This window comes from Callorhinus ursinus, unplaced genomic scaffold, assembly GCF_003265705.2.
Source record: "Callorhinus ursinus isolate GAN/ISIS: 27379988/994484 unplaced genomic scaffold, GSC_fseal_2.0 scaffold9, whole genome shotgun sequence".
NCBI lineage: Eukaryota > Metazoa > Chordata > Mammalia > Carnivora > Otariidae > Callorhinus > Callorhinus ursinus.
The window spans coordinates 59,043,136-59,068,840 of record NW_027397071.1 but is presented as its reverse complement, the minus strand read 5'-3'; the positions used below and the strand labels follow the sequence as shown (position 1 = coordinate 59,068,840).

General features: G+C 46.2%; 1 long non-coding RNA gene and 1 pseudogene across 1 annotated transcript; both read right to left on the bottom strand.

The window, feature by feature from the left end:
• Positions 1-379: 379 nt before the first annotated feature.
• LOC141373443 (uncharacterized) lies at positions 380-25,412 on the bottom strand. The gene is made up of 3 exons (XR_012379475.1): positions 25,197-25,412; positions 14,788-14,926; positions 380-605 (listed from the first exon to the last, which is right to left on the bottom strand). It is a non-coding gene; the product is annotated as an uncharacterized lncRNA (long non-coding RNA).
• On the bottom strand, positions 22,559-25,104 carry LOC112823996 (solute carrier family 25 member 3 pseudogene; annotated as a pseudogene).
• Positions 25,413-25,705: the final 293 nt, after the last annotated feature.

Here is a 25,705-nt window from a genome sequence, read left to right as displayed (position 1 = left end):
GATTCATCCATGGTGTGGTGTGAATCAATGGTTCATTTCTTGGAATCTTCTTTGAATTCCTATGATAAGCCCTACTTGGTCATGGCCTATTTTTAATCCTCTGCTAGATTTGGTTTGCTAATTGTTCCTTCAGGGCTTAAGCATCTGCATTCTTGGTGAGGGTATTGAACCAAGATTTGGATCCAGAATAGACCAACCAGATAGACAGGGGCAGCCTAGAAAAAAATCTGGTTTAGAAGCTTCAAGGGCACTAACAAGGAAAATTTAGAAAAAGTTGGGATCAGCAATTGTCTCCTCCACTGGGCACAGAGTGGACTCATGCTGAATTAACTGACTCGTCTCAGTTTGGGGCTTCCTTAGAAGAAGGAAACAACCAGTCTTTTAAAAAAAATTTTTTTTAACTTTATTAATTCCAGAGAGAATGCAGAAGGGTGAAAAGCCAAATAACACTTGAAAAAAGCAGCCCCAATCCATGACAAGCTGGAGAGGAGAGCCTTTGCGTGCTCACGAGAACAAAGCAGATGCTCAGGATTTTTATAACAACCGAGAAACATTCTTCCTGGTCATCATGTCTGAGAAAAAGATGATGTCTTCTCAGCAGGTACCTAAGCAAGGTGGGACACACCAAGAGGGGAGTGGGGACAGGGAGAGAGAGGGGCAGAGCAGAGACAAAAACAGGACAGAACAAGAGAGGGAAGGGGAAGGAAAAAGAAAGGAGATAAAGAGAGGGAGAGAGGGAGAGAAAAGGGACCAGGAAAAGAGAAAGATGTTTGTCATTTGAAAAAGTATTGAATAAGGGAGATCAGTCAGCGCTCTTTCTGAACCTTTCAGCCAAATAACGATACCTGAGCAGCACTGAGGCCAGGAGGGCAGGGCCATAATGAGAAGAGGTCTGTTATGGGTTGGATTTTGTCTCCCCAAAAGGTATGTTCAAGATCTAACTCCCAATACCTGTGAATGTGACCTAATGTGGGAAGAGAGTCTCGCAGGTAGAATCAAGTTAAGGGTAGTCATACTAGATCGGGGTGCACCTTCTAAGGAGAGGGGAAGTTTAGACACGGACACACCTGGGGAGGAGAGCGCCATGTGAAGTGAGGCAGAGACCAGAGAGATGGTTCTATAAGCCGTTCCCCTGCCAAGCTTTGCCAGAAAACACCAGAGCTGGGACAAGTAAAGAAAGAACCTCTCCTAGAGCCTTTGGAGAGACAACATGGCCCTGTCGACGCCTTGATTTCAAACTTCTGGCCTCCAGAACTGAGAAAATCAACTTAGGTTACGCTAAGGCACTCAATCTATGATAATTTGTTATGGCGGCCCGAGGAAACCAATACAGGGTCCCTATGAAAATAAAGCATCCAGAGCTTCCTGTCACGGGCGGAATGGTGTCCACTCCAAGTTCCCATGTGGATGTCCTAACTCCCAGCACCTCAGAATGTGACTGTATTCAGAGAGAAGGTCTTTAAAGAAGTGATTACATTAAAATGAAGTGATTAGGGTGAGCTCTAATCCGCCTTAGAAGAGGATATTCGGACAAAGGTGGCGGGAAGACCGTGTAAAGACAGGAGAAATGAGCATCTACAAGCCAAGGAGAGGAGCCTCCGAAGAAATGAGCCCTGCCAACACCCGCATCTTGGACTTCTAGCCTCTAGAACTATAAGAAAACAAGGTTCTGTTGTTTAAGCTACCAAGCCTGTGGTGCCTTGTGATGGTAGCTCGAGCAAACTAATATAGCCCCGCCAAACCCTGGCATTCACCAGCCCTGCTGGGTGGGAGGGCTGCTGGAGCCTCTCCTGCCTGCTTCCCTGCTGGCCTCCATGACTGCCATGAGCGGGCTCCGGTTGGGATGGAGGAGTCAGCACGTGGTGCTGTGGGCTCCTCCAGACACCTGCCCAGCCCCGCCAGGAGCACAGAATCCTCGTCTAGCCCCCAGGTAAGCAGCCCAAGATGCACCTCTGAACCGCCTGCTCCCCCAGGTCACTCTTGTGCCGGCTTCCCTGCAGGCCTTGGCCTGGGCCCTCCTTCCCATGACCTGGAGCTTCCCACACATGGCGTTGGACACCCTTCCTGCCAAGCCCCCACCAGCCACCAGCATGAAGTGAAGGACAAGATAATAATGGTGACAAACTGGCGTTTCCACACCTGGGTGAGTGAATGGTTTTTATGTTTCAATTTTGTCCCTAACCCTTCATTTTGTGCCAGGTCCGGGAATTAATCTTTCAGAGCTGCCTGCTGTTGAGTGGGCTCAAATTCCTGAGGAAAATGTCACAGCAGAAGGATCCAGCCTCCTCGTGTATTTGTTTTTGTTTTGAACAGAGGAGGAAGCCAAGGCCCAGAGAGGGGAAGGGACTTGTCCTAGGTCACACAGCCATTTGAGGGCGAGCCGAATCCCGAACACCAGGCTCGGAAGCCAGCCAAGCCCGCAGCACGCTCAACACAAGTAGTCCAAGAATTCTCAGATAATACAATTAGGTCACTGTTTTTTTTTTGTTTTGTTTTGTTTTTTGTTTGTTTTTTTTCTGCCTCACACTCATAGTAAGATTTGGGGTGGGCTGCAGAGGTTTGGTTTTGTTTTTCCCAATTTTAAAAGCACTTCAGCATCTTATTACAGCAAAATCCAGTTCATGTCACTGTTAATAACTGTGATTTAACAAAGGGCTTTTATTACAAAAATAAATTCCAGTAATAACTGCTCAACCAGACACTTTGCAATTAAAAATAAAACTGTGCAGTAAAGGGAAATGCAATTCACAGTAAACTAAGTTCTTTCCTCTCCCTGCCCTCCACCCGCCTGGGTTCCACAATAGTGTTTCTCAGTTTCAAACCATTTGCTGGCATTAGGCTGTTTAGTACTGCTCTGTTCTCCAAATAATGAAACAATTTAATATTTTTAGCTTGGGACTGACTCCCGAACAGATAGTCACACTTCCTCTCAGTCAATAACCAGCTCTGAGGAACCAGGAGCCAGCGACACCTGCCCTCACCCGCTTGGCAAAGGCAGTAACCCCCCCTCCCCGCCTACATGGCCGGTTGAGTGTGTCCCTTTGCTTAAAGCAACCCTGAATTTTGATCTCATCACTGTCTAAGATGAAAGTTCAGAGTGTAGGAATCCCATTGTAGTAGTCTGCTTGGGCTACCATGACAAAATACCACAGACTGGGGCCTTAAACAACAGTTTATTCTCTTGCAGTTCTGGAGACTGAAGTCCAAGAGCAGGGTGCCAATGGGGTCAAGTTCTGGTGAGTGCACTCTTCCTGGCTTGTAGAGGACCCCTTCTCATTCTGTCCTCCCATGGCACAGAGAGAGAGGAAGCAAGCTCTCTGCTGTTGCTTCTCAAGAGGGCGCTGATCCCATCATGGGGCCCCTCCCTCATGGCCTCATCGAAACCTAATTACGTCCCAAAGGCTCCATCTCCAAATTCCATCACACTGGGGGTTAGAGCTCTAACATAGGAAGAGGGGAGCCCACAATTCAGTCCATAGCACCTACCTACTAAAGTAGCTGACTGGTTGTTTGCACAGTGCTTTTGTGCAAATTTGCACTGGGAATCATATTAGTAGGAATAGCTTTTCCTCTTGCATGTCTCCTATGCAAAAACTTTTTTGCCTCCAAGCAATTTCCCCTTTGGTCTGCTGGCAAGGACCATTGAAAAGGAATGGACAGTGTTTGAATCCCAGTAGTTAAAAGCAAATGGAAGGGTTAATTGCTGTCCACAGCTCTGGAACTGCTTGGTTTAACTGCAGAGATTCTGAATCACTGGTAGTAGGAGACCCCAGGGATCTCTGATAATTTCCCCTGGATTATTGTTGTATTAATTCTTCACTCCTCCAACCTTTCTGTAGTTTATGGGTGAAACAGCTCTTAAAGAAGAGAACAAATTAGGCAAATGTTTTTGATCATAAGCGTGATAATACACACCCCACAGACTCTCTTTTGTGGGGTTTTTCTATACGTATTGACACAGCTAATCTTTGCTTCTGCAGCATGTACGTAAATATTATCCAAGATGACTGGCATATGGTACTGTTATGAGTCTTTCAAGAAAATCTCCAACTGAATCCAATATTTCCCATGTGGCACCTGATACACAGTGGGTGTGGGATATTTATAGAACAGTAATAATGATATTTGAAAACACTGTAATGTCTAAAGCCTCTATTTCTCTGCAAATTTCATCTAGAAGGTTGCATTTTGCAGACGTAAGCTCCTGCCAGCCATTCACAGTGATTGCTGGAATGCTGAGCATTGTTGAGATTCACAAAGTGGCTGTTTTGAGCATTATTGCCTCTGAACCCTTCAGAAGGAAAGTCACCTTCTCATGTGGATGGAAATGTTTGCAGGTAGGGACTTACCCACTGACTTGGCCTTCCAATGCTGGTTGTTTGCCCTTCAGTAGAATTTCTGGATGCATTTGCCCTAAAAACCACAGTAGGGCCTCAGGCTTCCTATGGTAGTTCATGAAATTATAGAATCAAAGGATCTTAGGATCTGACAATCTATGGGCTGGGAGGGAATTTAGTTCCCATTTTAACCAATCCCGCCCCCCCCCTTTTAAACCAATGAGGACATTGGTTTGGTGACATAGGTAGAACTGGTGCCGTTTTGTTCCTTTCCCAATGCTCCCTCCATGCAATAGTACATCCTAGTGGACTCAGGCCTATCATACTTAATTTAATACATGTTTACTAAAAAGACCACTGGGAGAGTAACTCCCACTTTTAAGTGTCTACTATGTGCAGGCCCTCTACCAGGCCCTTATTTGCATCCCCTCATTTCATTTTTTATCAGAACCTTATGAGGCAAGCATTAGCATCCCCATTTTACACATGGGAAAGCTAAGGCTCAGAGAGGTTGTCCCAAGTCCCCAGACTAGTAACTGGTCGAGTCAGTATTGGGAGCTGGGACTGTTTGGCCCTGTAGCCCCGTTCTGGGCATCAGAGCTGAGAGAGGGTGAAGGTGAAGTTGGAGATGTGGTCCTTCCACGTAAACACGACACGTTATTCACATTCCCACCTGAGCCCCATCACAAGTCAGTTACTGGTCGTAGGAGACCCCAGGGATCTCCAATAATTTCCCCTTGTGCCAGGCTGGGGGGCCCAGAGGCGAATGGATAATGCCTGCTCCCTGGGAAGGACACTCCAGCTTTGTGGCAGACGCATGTATAAACACACAGCAGCAGCTTGTGATCCAGGCTGGACAGAGGGCTGATCGGGAGCTGTAGCCTTAACCCAGAGGCTGGGGATTGCCCCAGGAGGTGGTGATGCAAAGGAGTTGAGTCTGGAAGGATGGCAAGGAGTCAGCCCCTAAGAAGGGGGCTGGGAGGGGAGGTAGGGCCGCAGGCAGGGGACCGGCACGGAGAAGGCCCAGGAAGTAGGAAAGATAGAGGGGAAGGACGTGGCTAGAGTGACTGACAGACACCAGATCACAGAGCGCCATGGATGAATTGCCAAATTCTGGGGTAGACCCCACCCAGGAGGCCAGGGGAGCCCTGAGAGTCACGGATTGGGAGGGAATCTGACTTGGACAGCTAACCTATTCAGTGTTGGGGAAGGACTGAATGAGGCGGCCAGGCTGGGGGCAGGATGATAGTGACCATGGGAAGTGAGAGAAGGTAGCCAGCCTGTCAAGAAGCGGGATGGACAACCTGAGGGAAGGGAGAGTGGAATCAGGGGCGACTCCCAGGTACGAGGAACAGGGGGAGTGGGGGTCGGCTGGTGGTGCCGGAGCTTAGAGAACATGGAGGCTGAGATTCCCCTGAGAGAGAGCTGGAGCCAGGAGACGGTGGTGAGTAGGCAGGGGGCTCAGGAGAGGAGCAAGGGGCTGAGCTGCGGGTGGACTGGAACCGGGAGAATGACAGTTGGGAACAGCCCAGCGGTGCTGAGAAGCCGGCAGCGCTCAGCAGCCTGGGTAGGCACAGAGGAGGGGGGCTGCAGGATTGTCCTTGGGGTGGGTTTGCCAGCAGGGTGGGGGAAGGATGGGGGCCCATGTTTGTGGGCGGAGTCTGGGCCTGGCAAGGAGAGGAGGGGCCAGGGTGCACTCCTGGGGCATAAACCGTGCAGGATCTGAAGACAGCCACAGGAGAAAGTCATGTCAGTCTCTAGACAGTGGTGCCAGGATGACTCGTGTCCGACTTTCTAGGAGGCTCCCCAATCAACAGCGGCCAGACCCCAAAACAGTTGCTCCAAGCACAGCTTTTGCCTCCCACCTTCCTGCCAGCGCTAGGCTGGCTGTGTTGCTGGGGCAGCTGGAGTGGCGCATCTGAACAGTGTCTCCCTGGCAACTCCACTTCAGGACGTGCTGGCCCGGGGCAGCATGGGGAACAGAAGGAGCACTGGACCGGGAGTCTGGGGATATCACCCAACTCTGCCATGGCCCTCCGTTACCCCATCTGGGAGCCAGATGGTCAGTCTGGTCCCTTCTGGCTCTTTGAAGTCATTAAGGCCAACTATGAAGGAAGTACCCACAAGAGGAGAGGCAAGTGCCTTCAAGAGAAGCCCTTGTAGGGGATTTGGCAAGCCCTGTCACAGACAAGCTAAGGAAACCCACGGGGGATTTTGGCCCACGTCCCCGGGCCGAGGTGGGAGTCTAAATACTGTTGGGGAGCTCAGTGGAAGGAGAGTCTTGTGTGCTTGGGAGTCCCTTGTGGCTCATCACTGTTTCGGACCTCAGGACAGTCTCTTAAATGCCACATGGATGGCTGTCTTATAGATCTTGACCACGTATAAGTCCAGTGAACGGGGCAGCTAGAGATGCGGGGCGCCATGCCAGGCACTGTGCTTATGCACTTGCGAGCCTCACGACAACCCATGGAGGTGGGCATTACGATCCCCACTTTCCTGGTGAAGAGAGGGAGGCTCATATTTGCTTAGGAAGCTTGCCCTGGTGGCTGTGCTGGAATCTGCCTCCAGATCCGCCTGCCCCACAAGGAGGCCCAGGGACCTCAGGAGACTCTCAGCCGCCTGTCCAGGCAGAAAAAAAATGGCGGCTTTGGGGCCCTGGCCATTTCAGTGGATGTACCACATGCTAAAAATTCACCCTGACGGGCCAGGGCCAGGCGTCAACCTTAGAGAAGTTTTAAGGAAATGCTTTTATGGAATTTAGACCCTTGGGAGAGACAAGCCCCCTAAGCAACCAGCGGCAAGGCCTGTCTGGAAGCCGCCGAGGGACCAGCACCCACCCCCTGCATCAGCACGCCCCGGCAGCTTCCCACCGTGGCAGCATCTCTGTCGGCTGACCGCGCACACATCTGTCCGGCAGCTCTGCTGCTGACAGTGGGAAAGGACACGTTCCCGCCGGAGGGAGTGTGAGCCGGACGTGTCTAGGAGGAGAGGTGGTGGGGGCTCCTGCTCTCCTCCCCCCCCCCCCCCCCCAGCCCCGGAGTGTGTGGACTTCCATCTGTGCTGGCATTTCTAATGCAGCCTGGCAGGTGCTCTGGCTGAGGGGAAGTAGGATAAGGGTCTGGATGGAACGTTGATTCATTTTTGTGGCAGGAGATGGATGAGATGTTTGAGGGTGACTGGATGCACTCTGGTTCACCGCCTTCAGGAAAGGATCAAGCTGGTGGAAACAAATTCAATCATTCTGATTTAGGAAAAGGCGTCTTGAGGCCTTTCCCTTCCTTTTTGTATCACTCCTGGAGCCTCTCTCTCTCTCTCTCTCTCTCTCAAGACTGCATTTTTAAGTAATCTCTACACCCAACGTGGGACTCGAACTTACAACCCGAGATCTAGAGTCGCATGTTCTACTGACCGAGCCAGCCAGCTGCAGCACTCCTGGAGTCTTAAACCTTAAATTACTTTTTTTTATTCAAAACACATTTATTTTAAAGGCCCATTATCATTTTAGAAACTTGACTCAGAGTTGAGTTTAAGGAGCTTGTCGGGGACCTTTAACTACAACTCGGGCCTGCCAAAGACATAGTGGCGGTCTATCTTTTGTTTTTAGAAGGACAGGTTTAATGTTCAGACTTTATCTGACTGTCATGCCCACTACAATTACGGATAATTATTACCTCTTGCTGATAAATCACAGTGGGATATGGGCTGTGCAGAAGAAGACGAACTCACACACACAGTCCTGCCTGATAGATTCAGAATCGAAATTGCCGTGTTTAGATTTCAGTAACGGCATGGAACACGAAGAATTCTCTCATGCTGTGTGTGTGTGTTGTGGGGGGCAGAGAACGAAAATTACTTCCAAAAACAAGCCCTTTCCAACAGTGCAAATGGAGGTAATCAGTCATCAAAAGGAGGTAAGAAACAGGGAAATCAATAAAGGACTAAAAAATTAGGATACTTTAAGACTGAAAATGAGGCTTTGTTTGTAACAGGCTCACACAAAAAAAATGTCAATCTTTCAAGAAGGGCTCTAATTACCAGAGTGACAAGCCACTGGTTCTCACTCCTTAATGCAGCAAGTATTGATTAGGTGCCTTCCATGTACCAGATTCCAAACATGCCAGTTAAAAAAAACAGAAATCCCGAAATGTCAAATTCTATTGCTATCCATGTTATAATCACAGATTGATAAGACATTAATAAAAAGAAAAACCTTAGAAACATTAGGTTTGTAAATGTTAATATACTCCTTTATTTTCATGATTCAGATCCTGAACAGATGCTCCTAAGGACAAACACTTTTTAAAATATAGTGGAGGGATTTATCATCTAGAATGAATCCGGGCATTTTTGCATCCTGGTGCATTTCCGATTTGGGCCACAGACTCTTTGGAGCCAGGAGGGGCGCTGTACAGACAGATGTGGGGGAGAGTGAGGGCCGGGGCGAGACCCCAGATGGACAGTGGATGGGGCGGGCCTGGAAGCAAAGCAAAACAGGGCAGAAAGAAGGAGAGAAGGCTAGTGATGGAAAGTGGGGGAGCTGGCTAATATGAGAAAGGCTCGTGTGTGGTTTACCTGTGGCTTCCAGGGCCTCTGCAGATAACAACTGACCTCCGTCTAAACCCTGATGGTGAAGCTTGACTCACAGTTCTGTCACTTCCTAACTGCATGACCTTGACCATGCTACTCAGTTTCTTGTGCCTCAGTTTCTCATCCATAAAATGAAGCCCCATCTCACAGGCTTGTGGTAAGGACTGCATGAGTTCATCCCTTTTAGTGCATGGCACAGTGCTCTGTAAATGTTAGCTCCTATTATCAGGATGAGTGAAGTGGACATTTTTCCTCTTTTAACTACCCAACATTCAAATCTCCTCTTGTGTGGGTCCTGGTGGAGGCAGGGCTTACTTTGCCTGGAGGAGGCAAGAAGGTGGGCCTGGGGCAGCCAAACACATGCGCCCCTCCTGGGGTTTTCATCCCGAGCGAGTGAGATAGAGGCGCTGGACCATACTTGGGCATGATTTGAAGAGCTGGTAGGCATGAGGAAGGGATGGCTGGGTCCATATGCTGGGGCGGCTGGACTGTCCCTGTGGTAACTTGGCATAGCCCTGGCTGTCTAGCCTCCTCAGCTCCTGCCCCTGCTCTTGCAATAAATTCCTTTTCTGCTGAGTTAGCCAGAGGTCGTCCTGTGATGTGCAACCGAGAACTCTTAGAGGAGCCGTGCTCCATGGTGCTGTCAAATACCATGCCTGCTAGAGACCAGGGGGAGGGCGCACAGCCCTCTGGACCTCCCTCAGACTAGGGAGAGAAGACAGCCCTAAAAATCCATCGCAGAATCCAGAATGACTCCAGAGTTGACCAACAAGACCCCAGGGCAGATATCCCTCATAGGAAGAACTTGGTAGACTTGCCCAGAAGGGCCAGAAACATCATGACAGAGCCCCTAGGAAGGCAAGGCCAGGAGAAATGACACACCATACCTCTGAACTTGAAGATGGCAGGGGCCTGGGAGGCCGGGATGGGGGGGGGGTGGTAAGGGAGATGACAAACATTTACCCAGGACCTAAACCATGGTTTTTGGGTCTCTAATCTTTTATTACTATTTTTTCTGCCAACCCTTCCTTGCAAGGAACAGGAGACTTTTCTGCAAGTGCGGCAGGGGTGTGTTTATCAGCTTGTTGCAAATTACATGGTAAACACAGATCCCCCTGGCTGAGGCGGTTACTGAGTCTCTTTGTTAGATTAATAAGATTACAACAATCCGGGCAGACTTTCAAGTGTTTATTTTCAAAACGTTACTTCAGAGGGTGGTAGTAACATAGTACCAGACCTGACTGCGTTCCTCCTATTTGGATAGAGGGTGTTTCTGTTCTGTGCTTATTTTTCCACATATGGAAGGGAAAAAAGGCCATTAACCTGCAACTTCTACCCATTTATAATCAGTACCCTATAGCCTGTTTTGCGATCAACAAGTTAGTGTTTATTTTAACACCTACATGGCTGTTGGCCTTGTCCCGCAGACTTTAAAGGGAATCACGGTTACAGGGAATCATTCCCTGCAACTTGAAAGCCTTTTGGCAGACTGGCCTTCAGTTCGTAACTATATGCATTTCAGCAAAATTGACTCAAAGTGAAAGTCTGTAACACAAACCCTATCTTCCTGTTAACTTGCATTATGACATTATGGATGTTGTAACTCCTTGGCAAAAACACAACACCCTGCCAGTCAGTGCCAGGAAGGAGGATTTGGGGACTCAGGGGGCACAGCCGGGCTAGTGGCTGGGGTGGCAGTCCTTGCTGCCCTTTAGAACTTCCCATCATGGTCCGCCCTTCAGACTCACTGCTCAGCACTATGGCCCACAGGCTGGACCCTGAGAAATGTGGAGGAATAAGAGGGACTGATTCTGATCTCTGCCTTCAAGGAACTTTCAGTCTGGCTGGGACCATGGGACCCTTTGTACCACCCCTGCACACAAGCACGGAGAACCTTCACCCCAGGCCAGGGTTGCCTGTTCGACCTCTGGTCCTGCCACAATTTCCCTAGGTCCACCCCGCCTCACCCCACTCTCCTCTCTAACCCATAGCCCCAGACCCAGCTCCTTAGCCCCCACTGCAGATTCCCAACACCCTAAGCAGTCTCACACCCCCTCGGGCAGGCTGACCCAGCTCCCAGTTCCCTCCACACCCTTCTCCCCCTCACCACATCCTTCCAGACCTAAGCACGGGGCTATGGTTCTAGAACTCATCCCTAAGCCTTCCCATATGCTGCAGGACCTACCTTGGTCACAGTGTTCCCCACCTGGTTTTAGACTTGACTGCCTCCCTGTCTGATTCTCCCATGAGGCTCTTTGGGAGCATTTCAAAGTCATCCTGATATCCCCCATGCTGGGCTCAGGATGTACCGAATATTGGGAATTTTTAATAAATGTTAAATGAATAAGTGGATGGATGAATGAAAAAATTATGAATATGTTAGTAGAGATACCAATAATAATTAGCTTTATCTAAAAGGCTTTTCAGTTTACAGGAGTTGCCTACTCATAAGTTTGTATAATCCTCATAGCAAGTTAGAAAGGTGGTTACTAGGGCCTGAATTTCACAAAGAGGTTAAATTATTATAACAATAATAATAGCTTGAATGTCCAAGGACTGGCTGCGTGTCAGGCACTTAATAAACATTCTCTGTTAATAATCCGAGAACAACAGTACAAGGTAGGCAGTCATCTTCTATGGGTGGGAAAACTGAGTCTCAGAAGCTTGTCTAAAGCCAAAGCCAAGATTGAAGCCCACGTCTTGGGACCCCAAAGCCTTTGTTTAGTCCCTGACACCACGCTGGCAGACAGGATGATGGAGCCAATCCCTCACGGATAAAGGGCACCCGAGCTAAATTTTAAGGGACTGAAGTGAAGATCAGTGAGGGACGGACAGCCTGGTCAGTGGGACTGACATGGGCAAAGGAGGGAGCTAGAAGTCGGCAGGCCAGGCTTAGGGCCTGTGGAGCAGGAAGCGATCAATGCTAGTGGCGTGGAAGGGAGTGGGGTCGACTCGTGACAAGCCTCAAATGCTCTGGGTAAGGTGCTCAGACTTTATCCCACAGTGGGGTGTGTGTGTGTGTGTGTGTGTGTGTGTGTGTGTGTGTGTGTGCAGGGGTAAGGATGAACACTTCAGGGGCTTTTGAAGTATTCTTACATATTAGTGGGGGAAGAAGCTGAGGGCAACAAGATCAGTTACAAGCTATGACAATAGTTTGGACACGCTGTAAGGTGACCTAACATGGAGTAGAAATACAAAAGGGGAAGCAAATACATGAGATACTGAGACTATTTCCCATCTCTCTCCTGTCCTCTGTTCTTAGGCCAAAGAAATTTGTCCGATGAAAAACTTCCCCACCCTCTCTCCTGGTTCAGGCCCCTGTGCCTTTGTACTTACTATTTCCTCTGCCTTCGGTGCTCTCTCCCCCCACACACCCCTACCCACCTGGAGGTACCTATTTGTTCTTCAAAACATCTCATAGATGTAACTCCTCCAAAATCTTTCCTCACTACAGGCGTGATGGAGCTAATAATCCCGCCTTTGTACGATGTACATACTTCTGTTGGGACATCAGTGCGAGTTTGTTTCTACATCTGCTTTCCCTGATAGACAGTGAACCCCGCAATGGTTGTGACCAGTTTCCGGTTTGTGTTCCTGTGCCTCCGGTAATGCCTGACCCACGCTAAGCATGATGGTGAATGAATGAATGAATGCATGCGTGCATAAATGAGTAAAGGAGTGAGTGATGCTATTATTCTCCATAAATGAGTAAAGGAGTGAGTGATGCTATTATTCTCCTCCCTCTTTTGCAGCCATTCCCCATGTCGGATAGAAGAAAGCTAACTTGTCCTTCTCTCCCAGATGAGGTACTTTGTTTTGAAAAATGCCTCCAGGGCACCTGGGTGGCTCAGTCATTAAGCGTCTGCCTTCGGCTCAGGTCATGATCCCAGGGTCCTGGGAACAAGCCCCGCATCTCAGCAGGGAGCCTGCTTCTCCCTCTCCCACTCCCCCTGCTTGTGTTCTCTCTCTCTCTCTCTCTCTCTCTCTCTCTCTCTCTCGCTGTGTCTCTCTGTGTCAAATAAATAAATAAAATCTTAAAAAAAAGAAAAATGTCTCCAATTTAAGCTTTGTTTTTGTAAAATTAGTGAGTGTCTCATTTGGCAAATACGAAACATCCAAAACTAGCAAAAATGCTTGGGTGGAAGAGAAAGGGAAGGCGAATTGAGAGGGCAAGCATGGTGGGCCACTGACTGACAGGTGCTGTTTCCCCTGAGCGTGATTGAGAAAAACAAAGCACCCTTTGTTACAAATGACCTCTGACAAAGTTTTTCCTCCCAAGAGGAGCCAAGAGGAAAAGACTGAAAATCGTAAGGAACACCAGCAAAAGATGTATTATTACCTGCCTGGATGGTAAAATATTGCCTTGCGAAATAAGAGCTAGCGTCCCATCTTCCCATCCTTAGAAAAGGATGATTTTAATATTAAATGTATTCCTTTCACTTCCTAAGACATACATTAATTATGAGGAAAACGTTTCCAAAACATAAACTTGAATCTGTTAATAAGCACAAATCTTCACAGAAAAGTAGGAAGTAACGGAGACCATCAGCCTAACCTGCGCTGGGAAGCCATCTGTGACTTTCGAACAGGCACCTTTACTAATTGGAGGTGGCACGCTGTTGTGAAATGCTAAATTAAATACCACCAAACATTATTATGGCTTCAAAAAGTAGTTACAGGCTTCAATAAGCGCACTTTTATCACAAGAACACACAATTGAAAGCCAAAATAGTTCAGTTTAATGTGCCAAAAATACGCTCACCCCACACATTGTTAGAAAGAGCAGTAGGAAAAGAAATCTAAAATTTGCTGCTAATTCATTTGATGGCAGCCAACATCTCCTATTTCCTTGGCAAGAGGGCCATTTTTCTATGCTGTATTTTGCACACAGAAATCTGCATAGAGTGATTTGCATACCAAAAACACATTTGTAAAGGAAACTGTTTGCATAGAAGCCAGGGAGAGATGGGGTTGCCACTGTTGGCTTTTGTACACACAACACCCCCAGGTTACTCGCTTTTCATTTTCCTATATGCTGCATTTCCCACAAAGGGTTATGTACTTTATGATGCATTAAAAATTAAAGCAAATATTTCTTGTATATATCCAAGAACAGCTGTAAGAACAATAACTACACAGGCTACATTTCTCTATGCTAACAGACTTCAATGTTTCCTAAGGAGCTGGTAGTCATAATATAATATAATAATAATATAGTGAGCTTTTATTTTATACCATGTGTTTTACATAAATTATTGTGAATTCTCACAGTCTTCAACGTAGGTGCTGTGGTTCCCCATTTCACCTGGGAGGAAACCGAGGCTTGGGGAGCCCGAGGTAAGGTAACTTGCCAAAGCCACATGGGCCAGCACTGGTGAAGCCAGGTTTGGGAGCCTGGTCTCCTCACTCAGCCCTTCCCTGCCACCCCCACCCCCTCACTGCCTCTCTCTCTCCCCAGTTTGGCTGCATACCGTTGTCTCATTTCCAAGGGCCGGGTCTACCAGTCTGGGGATGGAAGGGAGTCGTGCTGGGAGAGGTGCACCACTTTGGTTTCCTGGCATTTTTTCTGACCAGTGCTTGGAAGCGGGACAGCCTGTCTCAAGACCCAGTGAAGGTGCCCAATAAACCAACTCAGTGATGGACACGGGGTGAATGGGCAATGGCCCGAGATTCAGAGGGTGTTGGGGCGGGGCGGGCAGGCGGAGACGGCTTGGTCCCCACACAAAGAAGGTACATGGTAGTTGAGATGCAATGGAACCCTCCCGCTCGGTGCCCATGCCCTATCGCCAATTCAGTGCCAGCCCAGCTGTATTCTTGGAAACACAGAATGGTTTTGTGTGTGCTTAATTATAATGCTACTTACAGAGAATTTATCAGCAGCGAATCAGATGCTTGATGCATTTCTTAAAGAAAAAAATTGGTAGTGGCACTTTGAAATTTGTTCATCTGATGAATCCTTTGGATTCTTCCGGTATACAGCATTTGAAAGAAATCGGCCATTTCTGGAAAGTCAATAGGGGGGAAAAAGCGCAGAATGAAAAGACTGAGGATGCCTGCAAAACAGGATCATAAACATTTGCTTTCTTTTTAGATGTTTCTTTGTGTGTGTTTTCTCACCTACTTTCTCTTTTTCAGGGCATGACAGCAAATGTATACCTAATCATATCTTGTTATCTGTGGGTTGCCATTGTGCAAAGATTCCTGGCTTTGAGACTTCATTATGATTTAGTCACTGTTAGAAAGCAGTTTTTCTGACACTTTCAGTAATAAATCTCTTTTGATATGATCTATAGTAGCTCTGCCTCATAGCAAGTTCCAGGCTAAACAAGTAATGTGACAGCAAACTGCTGTGGGGGCAGACAGCCCTGGTTTGAATCCTGGTTTTGTCAGTATGGTTTTATCTCACTTAATCTCTCTGAGCCTCCGTTTCCTCATCTGTGAAATAGGGGAGGCTATTAGGGCAGGGCCTGCTTGCCCAAGAGCTAGTTCACTCTTCTTCCTTGCTGACAGCAGCGACAACAACAAATCCCGCATTTGTTTGGCTCGCAGTGGGCCTAATCCCAGCGGATGCATCGCACTGACCTAAGTCGTCCCATGCTGTAACTAGTGATGGGTTTGCAGGGTCCACAGGAAAGCAAGTGACCTAATTCTGGCCAATGAGGCCAAAGGGGAAATCTGGCAGAAGCTTCTGAGAAAGATTTTCCTCTCTGATAGGAGAGACAAGTGAAGAGAAAGCCCCTCTGCCTTTCTCCCTCTTGCTTCTTCATTTGGATGCTGTTGCCGAGACATGACATTTGGTGTGACAGCAGCTGTACCTTCAGAACAAGGGGGAGCATCGCTGACACATTAAAAATGGCAGAGTGGAAGGACCAAAAGAGCTTAGGTCCTCGGAGCAATGCTCATCTATTGAACCAAACTCGGTTTACCTATCTCCAGATTTCTCATTAACAATAAATGTCTTTTTTGTTTAACCTGTTGTGTATTGGGTTTTGTGTTGCTTGCAACCCCCCAAAATATCCTAACTTTTACAAGTACCAACCCCACAAGATGGTTATAAATACACGATACATTGGATGTAAAGTAGTTAGCATAATACCTGGCCCAGTGAATTGTTGCTATAAATATTAGTAACAACAGTTATCAGACACAGGTGATGATCTAAGAGAACAAAAGTTTCCAAACACAACAGACGAATCAAGTGAATGGTACTGATTTAGCACAACAAAAAAGCTTTATATTTTTGCTAAGGGTCGGGGGAGACATTGAGGTCTAAGACAATGACTGCTGCAACAAATCCTCATGTCTGGGAGTAAGATGTAACTACGGGCCCGAGCGTGGACGTTAATGGAGATGAAAGGACTGGGGCTCTTTGCCAGGTTTCTGTCCACCCTCTTACAAACGGACAATCGTCCTGTCAGCAGCTCTGATTCATGTCTGAAGACTAACAATTACGCGTATGTGAATTACCAGCCTTGCAAAGGGGCAGAACGCTTTCAACCCACAGAATCTTTTTCCAGAATACCAAATTTTACGAGTATTTTCCAAAAACATGTTTTATGTCTTTGTGGCTGGAGAGATAGACATACTGACATATATTAAACATATAATAACTTAGGAATATCATTTCCTTAGATATAGCCTACCATTTTGGAGCACTGTCATGACTCCCAGGACAACATATAGTTTACACATGAAATCACTAGGTTTTGAAACGACCTAATAGAACACAAAGATAACTAGGATACACTAAGATAACCTGTGAAAGTACCTAGCATAATAGAGGTGATATCATATAGTAGACACTGAGTAATCTTAAAGTAAGCCAGATTTTCCCCTTCCCTGTGCTTTAGCAAAGAAGCAAATGACAAGATTTCAAAGTAACACTGAGGATTAAACACACACATACTCACATCCATATCCACTTATGTATAGGGTCAGTGTACATTCATCCAAAAGCCTTATACCTTCTATGGCTAGACAGTAAGCATTGATTTTCATAACTGATAGACACGAGGCTTTCCAAATCCCTGAATCATTCATCATATTCGGCATATTATAAAAAAGAAGTACTCAGACATATAGACAAAAGTTCATCAAGAATTGAAGATAAAAAAGGATTTTTGGTTACCTTGCAGTTAATTAAATAAAACCACCAATTCTTGAACATTTTGGTTAACTGAGATTTTCTTGCACCTTACACACATGTCTGCTTTTCTCAAAAGCTATCTGCTTCTCTTTCTTTCTTACAATAAAGGGCAAAATTGTTGGCGGCTCAACTCACATTGCGAAGTGATTCTCCAAAATGAATGATCTCTGCATCACTAAGAGATGAAGAGATCATTCATTGCTTAGAGGTGATTTCCAGCCTTTACAACACAGTGGATTTTTCCCTACTCACTCATATGGAATTTAATCTGACAATGACACCAGCTAGTAATTTACTTTTGCAGCTGTAATCTTTGTTGTTGTTTTTTTTTAACCCTAGGTTTCTTATTGTTTGAAGTATAATTGACATATAACATCGTATTAGTTTCCGGTGTACAACATAATGATTCGATATTTGCATACACTGCGAAATGATCGCCACAGTAAGTCTAGTTGCCATCCCTGCAGCCGTAGTCTTAACTTGATTGAGAAAGACAGAAGGGCTATATCTTGAAGAAGAAAAAGGTATCTGAGGTGTATTTAATAGTCTCAAAACGTTTTTTATAACAGCTTTATTGACATATAACTCACATACCATGAAATTCACCTGTTTAAAGTATTTTTAGTATATTCACAAAATTGTGCAACCATCACCACTAATTCCACAACACTTCCATCGTATCAAAAAGAAACTCCCCCTTACACATTAGCCATCATTCCCCATTCCTCCCTCCCATCCCTCCAAAGCCACACCAGCCCCTGGCAACCACTGATCTACTTTCTATGAGTTTGCCTCTTCTGGTCATTTCATACAAATGAAATCACACAATATTTGGCTGTGTCTGGCTTCTTTCACTTAGAATAATGATTTCAAGTTTCATCCATGTTGTAGCATGTATTTTATTATGTCAAATAGTATTTTATTCCTTTTTATGGTGAAAATATTTCATTGTATGGATATGCAACTTTTTTTAAAAGATTTTATTTATTTATTTGACAGAGAATGAGAGAGAGCACGAGCAGGGGCAGCGGCAGGCAGAGGGGGAAGGAGAGGCAGACTCCCTGCTGAACAAGGAGCCTGATGCGGGGCTTGAGCCCAGGACCCTGAGATCATGACCTGGGCTGGAGGCAGACACTAACTGACTGAGCCACCCAGGTGTCCTGATATGCAACATTTTTAGTCCATTCATCAGCTGATGGACATTTAGGTTATTTCCACTTTGGGGCTACTATGAATAAAGCATCTCATGATACCTTTATTTTTTATTATTATTTTTTTAAAGATTTTATTTATTTATTTGACAGAGAGAGACACAGCGAGAGAGGGAACACAAGCAGGGGGAGTGGGAGAGGGAAAAGCAGGCTTCCCGCGGAGCGGGGAGCCCGATGTGGGACTCGATCCCAGGACCCTGGGATCACGACCTGAGCCGAAGGCAGACGCTTAAGACTGAGCCACCCAGGCGCCCTCATGATATCTTTATTGAGGTGAAATTAATTTAACACACAGTTAATCATCTCAAAGTATACAATTAAGTGCCACTTAGTGTATTCACCAGGTTGTTCAACCACTGCCCTGGCTGCTTTCAAAACTTTTTATCGCCCCAGGAAAATACTCCATATCCGTTAAATGATCACTTCCCATTCCCTTCACCCCAACCCATAGTAACCATTCATCTGCTTTCTATCTGTATGGATTTGCCTATGTTGATGTATTATAGAAAAGAAATCATATAACATGTGACCTTTTGTGTCTGGCTTTTTTCAGTTAGCATAAGGTCTTTAAAGTTCATTCACATTGTAGCATATATCAGTACTTTTTTCCTTTTTATGGCTGAATAATATTCCATTGTATGGATATATCACAATTTATCCATCTGTTTATCCATCAGTGGACATTTGGGTTGTTTCCACTTTTTGGCGTCTCATGATATTTTAACACCCCCGTTGGCACCAGCCTAGTCCAGGCTTCCCTAAGCTCTCTCGCACCTGGATCACAGCAACATTTTAACTGATCTCTTCTCCCTCGACTCCATTTCTTTCCACACAGCAACCTGAAGGTCATTCCATGCTTATGGCCCTTACGGGTTTTTCAATGGTTGTAAGAACACTCTAAGGAACCCAGATTTTTAAACATGAGCTACAAAGCTGGGAGTGACCCTCTTCCTGTTTACTTTTCCTACTTCATTTCATAACCCCCCCTCCCCAACAACTGCAAGGCTCCATTCAAAATGAACTTCTTTCAGTTCCTTAAAACCATCAGGTTTTCTCTTTCTTCAGGGCAGGTGCACATACTGTGTGCACAGCCATGTACCATCTCTTTGCCAGTCTAGCTCCTATTTATCCTCTAGGTCTCATCTCAAATACCAGATGTACAATCTTACAAACACCTTGTACTTCTTCGTAGCACTTTGCAGAACTGTAAATTATTTTTCCTACTGGACTGTAAGCTCCACAATGGCAGGAACCATGTATTATGCTCATCACAACAACCCTTCTGCCTAGCACAACACTTGGCATATGGCAAATGTTGAGCAATAGTGTTATAGGCTGGGCATGGGCAGAACTACCAAATTGCCTCTGAAATTTTGGATACTCTATCCCTGAAGGTCTCAAAATACGTGGACACACATACACACAAATCTTAGTTATAATTACATTGTTAGAACTCTCTCTACTTATCCACCCACTCAAATACAGCACTCAGAAAAAGCACGACAGTGGTGCCCAGGGAGGCTCAGCCAGCTGAGCAACCGACTTTTGACTGTGGCTCAGGTCATGATCTCGGGCTTGTGAGATCGAGCCCTCAGTCAGGCTTCACGCTCAGTGCCGAGTCTGCTTGTCCTCTTCCCTCTGCTCCTCCCCCTGCTCACGCTCTTTCTCTCTCTAAAGAATAAATTTTTAAAAAAGTCTTAAAGAAAATAAAAAAGAAAAAACAAGACGAAGCCTTCTAAATAATAATAAAATTTAAATTCCCTTTCAGGGGCGCCTGGGTGGCTCAGTCAGGTAACCGTCCAACTCTTGATCTCAGCTCAGGTCTTGATCTCAGGGTCGTGAGTTTAAGCCCTGCATTGGGCACCACACTGGGCATGGAGCCTACTTTAAATAAATAAATGACTAGATAGATAGGTAGATAGATAGATAAATAAATAAGTAAATTCCCTTTCAAACAGTTCTTTGCTCATGATCTTTTTTTTAAATGATCTTTAAGAGCACATAGAATAAGCATACCATACTTGAATGGCTGCCTATCAAAATGTGATCTTCTGACTTTGGTGCTTATTCTTGCCTTTGAAAGGCTCAAAAGAAATACTTTCTAAAGACATGCTTATACAGCAAGGAAAAATACTCATAACATTAATACCTTGATTCTTTCCAAACTTTATCAGTGTGGTTTAACATGTAAAGATGGCCGTTGTTTTTCAAGATTTTACCTACTCTTTACTCACTTCTCAAAGAGCAGATCAATGGATGAGATTACAGCTCCCTATCATGAAATTAATTTCATATACTTGAAAAAGCTACTTTGATCAACACCTGGGGGAAAAGATAAATAGCCTAAGCCAGCTTTTTTAGCTGTAGGAACTAAAGATTAAAGAATTAGAAAATGTGATAAAATAAAGCCTTGAAACTGCAGTACCACAAATTACAAAAAAAAAAAAAATTCAGACACTGTTTTTATAACCATCGGTCCTTTCAAGTTAGGACCGAGGCACTGACCTGATGTGGAAAATGATTTAAATATTAAATTAAATGTATTTAAATATTTAGCAGTTTGATTACTTCTAAGCAATTATGCCATAGGTTTTTCACAACTAAAACACGTTACAAACTTTCCATTAGTGCAAAATTAGGAAAGCTTTATAATATATACAAATGAATATAGTATATACAAATAATACATTTCTATTACAAATAGAAATGTAAAAAAATATTTTTGAGGTACTATAAAAAGCAGTTTATGAAAAGAATAATTATTGGTTATGTCAAGGTGCTGAGCTTGAGTAGGAAAGAAAATGTGGACTCTGACTCAGACTGTATCACTTATTAGCTATATGATGTTGAGAAAGTTACCTAGCTCCTGAGTCCCAGTTTCTTTATATATAAAATGTACTACTTCAAGTATTGAGACTATGAGAAAACGCATATAAATGGTCTCACAATTCCAAGGCATGTGGGTGGCTCAGCCAGTTGAGCGTCTGACTCTTGGTTTTGGCTCAGGTCGTGGTCTCAGGGTCAGGGGACTGAGCCCCTCTTCGCTGGACTCGGCTCTCAGTGGGGAGTCTGCTTGAGATTCTCTCCCTCTCCCTCTGCCGCTTCCCACCCCCTTCCCACCTCCGTTTGCGTGCATGCACATGCTCGCTTGCTCGCTCTCTCAGGTAAATAAATGAATCTTAAAAAAAAAAAAAGTCTCACAATACCAGACATATACTATGGCTTTTCTAATTCTAACAGATTTGCATAATTTCACAGAGCGGTAATTACAAAGTAAAACACTGAATAGAAGTTTAAGTTGTACCAAAGGAATAGTAACTAGGAAGAAAAATCCCCAATGACTTTGAACGTAAAAGAGTCATTAAATTACTTAATTAACTTTTATTTATTACCTTACTTAAATGTATTTGTTTATTAACCTTCATTTATTTATTAACCTTACTTGAATTAATTTTTATTCTTTACTGTTCGCTACAGTGGCCCTTACTTAATTTGTAAACTAGCAACAAAAAAAGGTGAATAGAAATCTAGGAACTGAAGATGAAAACTGCTGAGCCAAACTAAGTAAATTTCCTTGACCATGTCCATGATAGTCAGAATCATGCCAAAGAGTTCTCCTTAGATTATAATTCTCTAAGCATACACTGTATATTGCGGAAATTATCTGGTGTTCTCAACAGAACAATCAAGAAATACCACAGAGCAGAACAAGTGGTATCCTGAAACTCCACAAAGATTTTGCAGCAACCCCCCTAAATTACAGTACAGATATAAAGAACTCTAATAAATTGTTGACCAAAGAAACTTCCTACAAACATTTTACAAGGCAACACTAGACAGAAATATTTGTCTTAAAACTTTCCAAGAAAGAACCCGCACAACTTAGTCCCTTGAAATTTATCATTCTCCTTCATTGAGAACTTCACTTTTCAAAAACCTGGACACTAACTGCTTAAGGAAAGTGTCTTTTTTTTTTTTTTTTAAGATTTATTTGACAGAGAGAGAGAGAGAGAGAGAGAGAGGGAACACAAGCAGGAGGAGTGGGAGAGGGAGAAGCAGGCTTCCCGTGGAGCAGGGAGCCCAAAGCGGGGCTGGATCCCCAGACCCTGGGATCATGACCTGAGCGGAAGGCAGACGCTTAACAACTGAGCTACCCAGGGGCCCCGGAAAGTTAGTGTCTTAATAATACTTAGTATCCTCCCCAATAACAAACAAAATAGAAACACTAAATATAAATTTGATTCTAGCTCATTCACAAGTTCTGATTTTTTCCTCCAAGTTCTTTATTATCCAATCAAGACAGTTCAAATATACTTAAATTTAGACATTTTAACTTCTGTTAACCACTGAACAGTTTACTATTACATAGTTAAAATACCAACATATTTTAAATCTGCAGGCTTTAATACAAGTTAAGGCAATCATGTAACGCTGTGTAAATAACAGCAAATATCACATTGAAGTTTATTTCCTACTTACATTCTACAAACATCTCTAATTCACAGTTTCACTAATTTTATAATTTCCCCAATGAGAGATGTGAAGGCTACAGAAAACTGAAAATGTGCCTTTATAACTTCAGTAAATTTCATGAACCTCAACCATCACAAAGATCATGGAAACATGTACCAAATTAAATAAATGGCGTTTGTGACATTAAAAGTGAGATTTTTCCTTCCAAAGTCACCAAAACCACTCTTTAATATTCAACAAAAAGTTGGAATTGCAGGGTTTCATGTGTGTGTTTTTAAATGTCAGGGTGGTATGATCTTCTTTGGATGTATGGCTGTTGAAAGCTGAGTTGTACAAAAGAAATTTTTAGAGAACAGAGGCTTTTTTTTTACATATTTATTCCCAGAGCCTGCCCTTCATCTCATTTTGGCTTTCCACATTGATCCAATTGTAGCACTTCCTGGAGGGAGCTATGTTCTAATCAGCAACATCAGGAAGAGAATTGGACAAAGCAAAATGAGAAAATGCAGATCTTCTCATGTCATGTCTCTTTGAAAACAGGGAATACTTTCTAAGTTATCAGGCAATAGAAGTCACAATTTAATTTTTAATAATTTTTACCTATGATGGACATAACAGGAAACATGGAATGAGTCCTTCATCTATTCAATAGGTGCACGATTTCTATTGAGGTGAATACCTTGTAGCAGAATTTTACTTTGTTCCCTGCCCCATATAGTTGTGCTGACCTTCAAACCTCATTAGTAGGCTATTCAGTAAATCTCCACCGAATGGTGAATCAGAGGAGAAACAATCTAGAAACCCTAAATTACCTAATATTACTCCCCGTTAAGAATTTTCTCTTTACAGTTGCTGGAAAGCTATTGAGTTAAAGCTGCCGTGCCAACTCCCCAAAGATAATGGTTTGGACTCCTAATTGAAACGGCTGCAATTCTCTTGGATTGCCAAAAAGGAAGGAATCAATCATCTAAAGAGAACTCGGACTACATATCGTCACCTCTCCAAAGCCAGAAAACAAAACATTTTACACGCTAGCATTGCCTGGACACTTGGGCCAAGGATGGCCCCGGGAGCTGACAAATCCACGCCTACTCCTGCTTCTCAGCTGGGGGCGCCTTGGGGGACCGGAGGGCGAGGCAGCTTGAGATAGACCTTGACCGAGTCGTAGATGAACCACTGCAGCGCAGTCAGGGTGCCGATCATGATGATGCGGGCGAACAGGCCCTTCCACACGCCCGCAAAGCCCGTCTGTGGAGCACTCCGAAGGCCGTACTGCCCTTCTCCTTGTTCAAAACGTACACGATGTAGTCGGCCGGGTGGGACAAGACGGCGCAGAAGATGCCGGCGATGTAGCCGGCCACGAAGGTGACGGCCAGCTGCTCGGCCTTGGTGCACTGGCGCTGGGGCCTGGGGACGACGTACCTCGAGAGGGCCTCCACGGTGCGCTCGAAGCAGGCGAACTTCATCATGGCGCAGGGGATCTGCAGCAGCCACAGCGCCGCCACGCCCTTGTAGAAGGCCCACGCGCCCTCCGGGGCCGTACAGCCGCGGGGCGGCGGCGCGCAGCGTGCAGGCGAAGCCGGGCTGCGTCTGGATGCGCACCTTCCCCGCCTCCATGGGCGCCAGCTTCACGTCGGCGAAGAAATCGGCGCTGGCCGACGCGGCCAGGTACAGGATGGTTCTCCACTCGTACGCCTTCTCCGGGCCCAGGAGCTGGGTGTAGCGGATCTTGAAGACCTCGTAGAGGCCGAACTTGCACAGGCCCTGCAGGGAGTAGCCCAGGAGGGTCGGGGCCCAGCCTCGGGGCAGGCCGCGTAGCCCGTCGTCGCGCACCGTCACGCCGAAGCCGCGGACGATGCCCCTGTACTTGCCGGGGTCCACCTGCACGCGGCACTTGACCAGGTGCAGGGGCACGATGGCCGTGTGCGTCAGTCCGCAGCTCAGCATGCCGCCCAGGCCGCACAGCAGCAGGTGCCTCGTGGAGCCGTACTCGTAGCTCTGCTCCGCCGCCGCCGCCGCCCAGGGACTGCCCGGGAGGGGGCCCGCGCTTCTCGCGTGCCGGGCCCGGTAACCGCCAGCGTCACGCATGACCGCGCCTGCGCGTCCGGTCTCACACTTCCCTCGCCCGAGCTCTTCCCTCGCAGGGGCCGCAGGGCAGGTGCGCGTGCGTCGTGAGCTTCCCCCGCGCGCCCGCGAGCCCAACGGTCGGGGTGCACCCCAGGCGCAGCCGGTGTCCGCAGGGCTTCTGCCTGAGCTCGATGCGCGCCTGCGCAGGCGCTACCGGCCCGGTGAGGCCCGGTGAGGCCCCCTCGAGGAGGAGTATCCCCCTGCCCTTCACGTCCAGGACCGCCCTCCATCCCTCCCTCACACCTTTGGCCCTCACACCTCCAGCCCCTCCTGTCAGCCCTCCTCAGCCAAAGGGCAGTGGTCCCTAGGTCTCACCTTGAGCCGCAGGTAGGGCTTTGCTTGTCCAGGTGGCTTCTGTCCAGCTCAGCTGCCTAGTTCTCCACAAAGACGCTAAAGAAATAAATCAACAAGTACAAACAGGAGTACACACAGGAATAGGCGAGCAAATAGATAAGGAGTTGGACGAGGGGGCGAAGAGTCGCCATGCACTGTTGCCTTCCTGAGGGGCCTTTCTTGAGTCCTCACCTAACTGTGCCCACTTAGGACAATGGTCGTCTCCATGACAACAGAGTGTTCTGTGGAGGGAACGGGTAGAGAGAACCAGGAACCTGGTGTTGGAGGCCAGTCCTGCGGCTTCTAGCCTAACACTCTCATCTGTTAGATGCGACATCTAACCCCAGCACTCACACTCCACTCCTGTTTCCCGCCAAGAGTTGCAGTGAGGGCCTAGGAAGCATGGAGGTACTCACTAAATTGGGGGGACAGAGAGTCTGTTGATTATTTTCATTCATGAGGTATTTTTTCATTGACTACTGAGTCCCTGG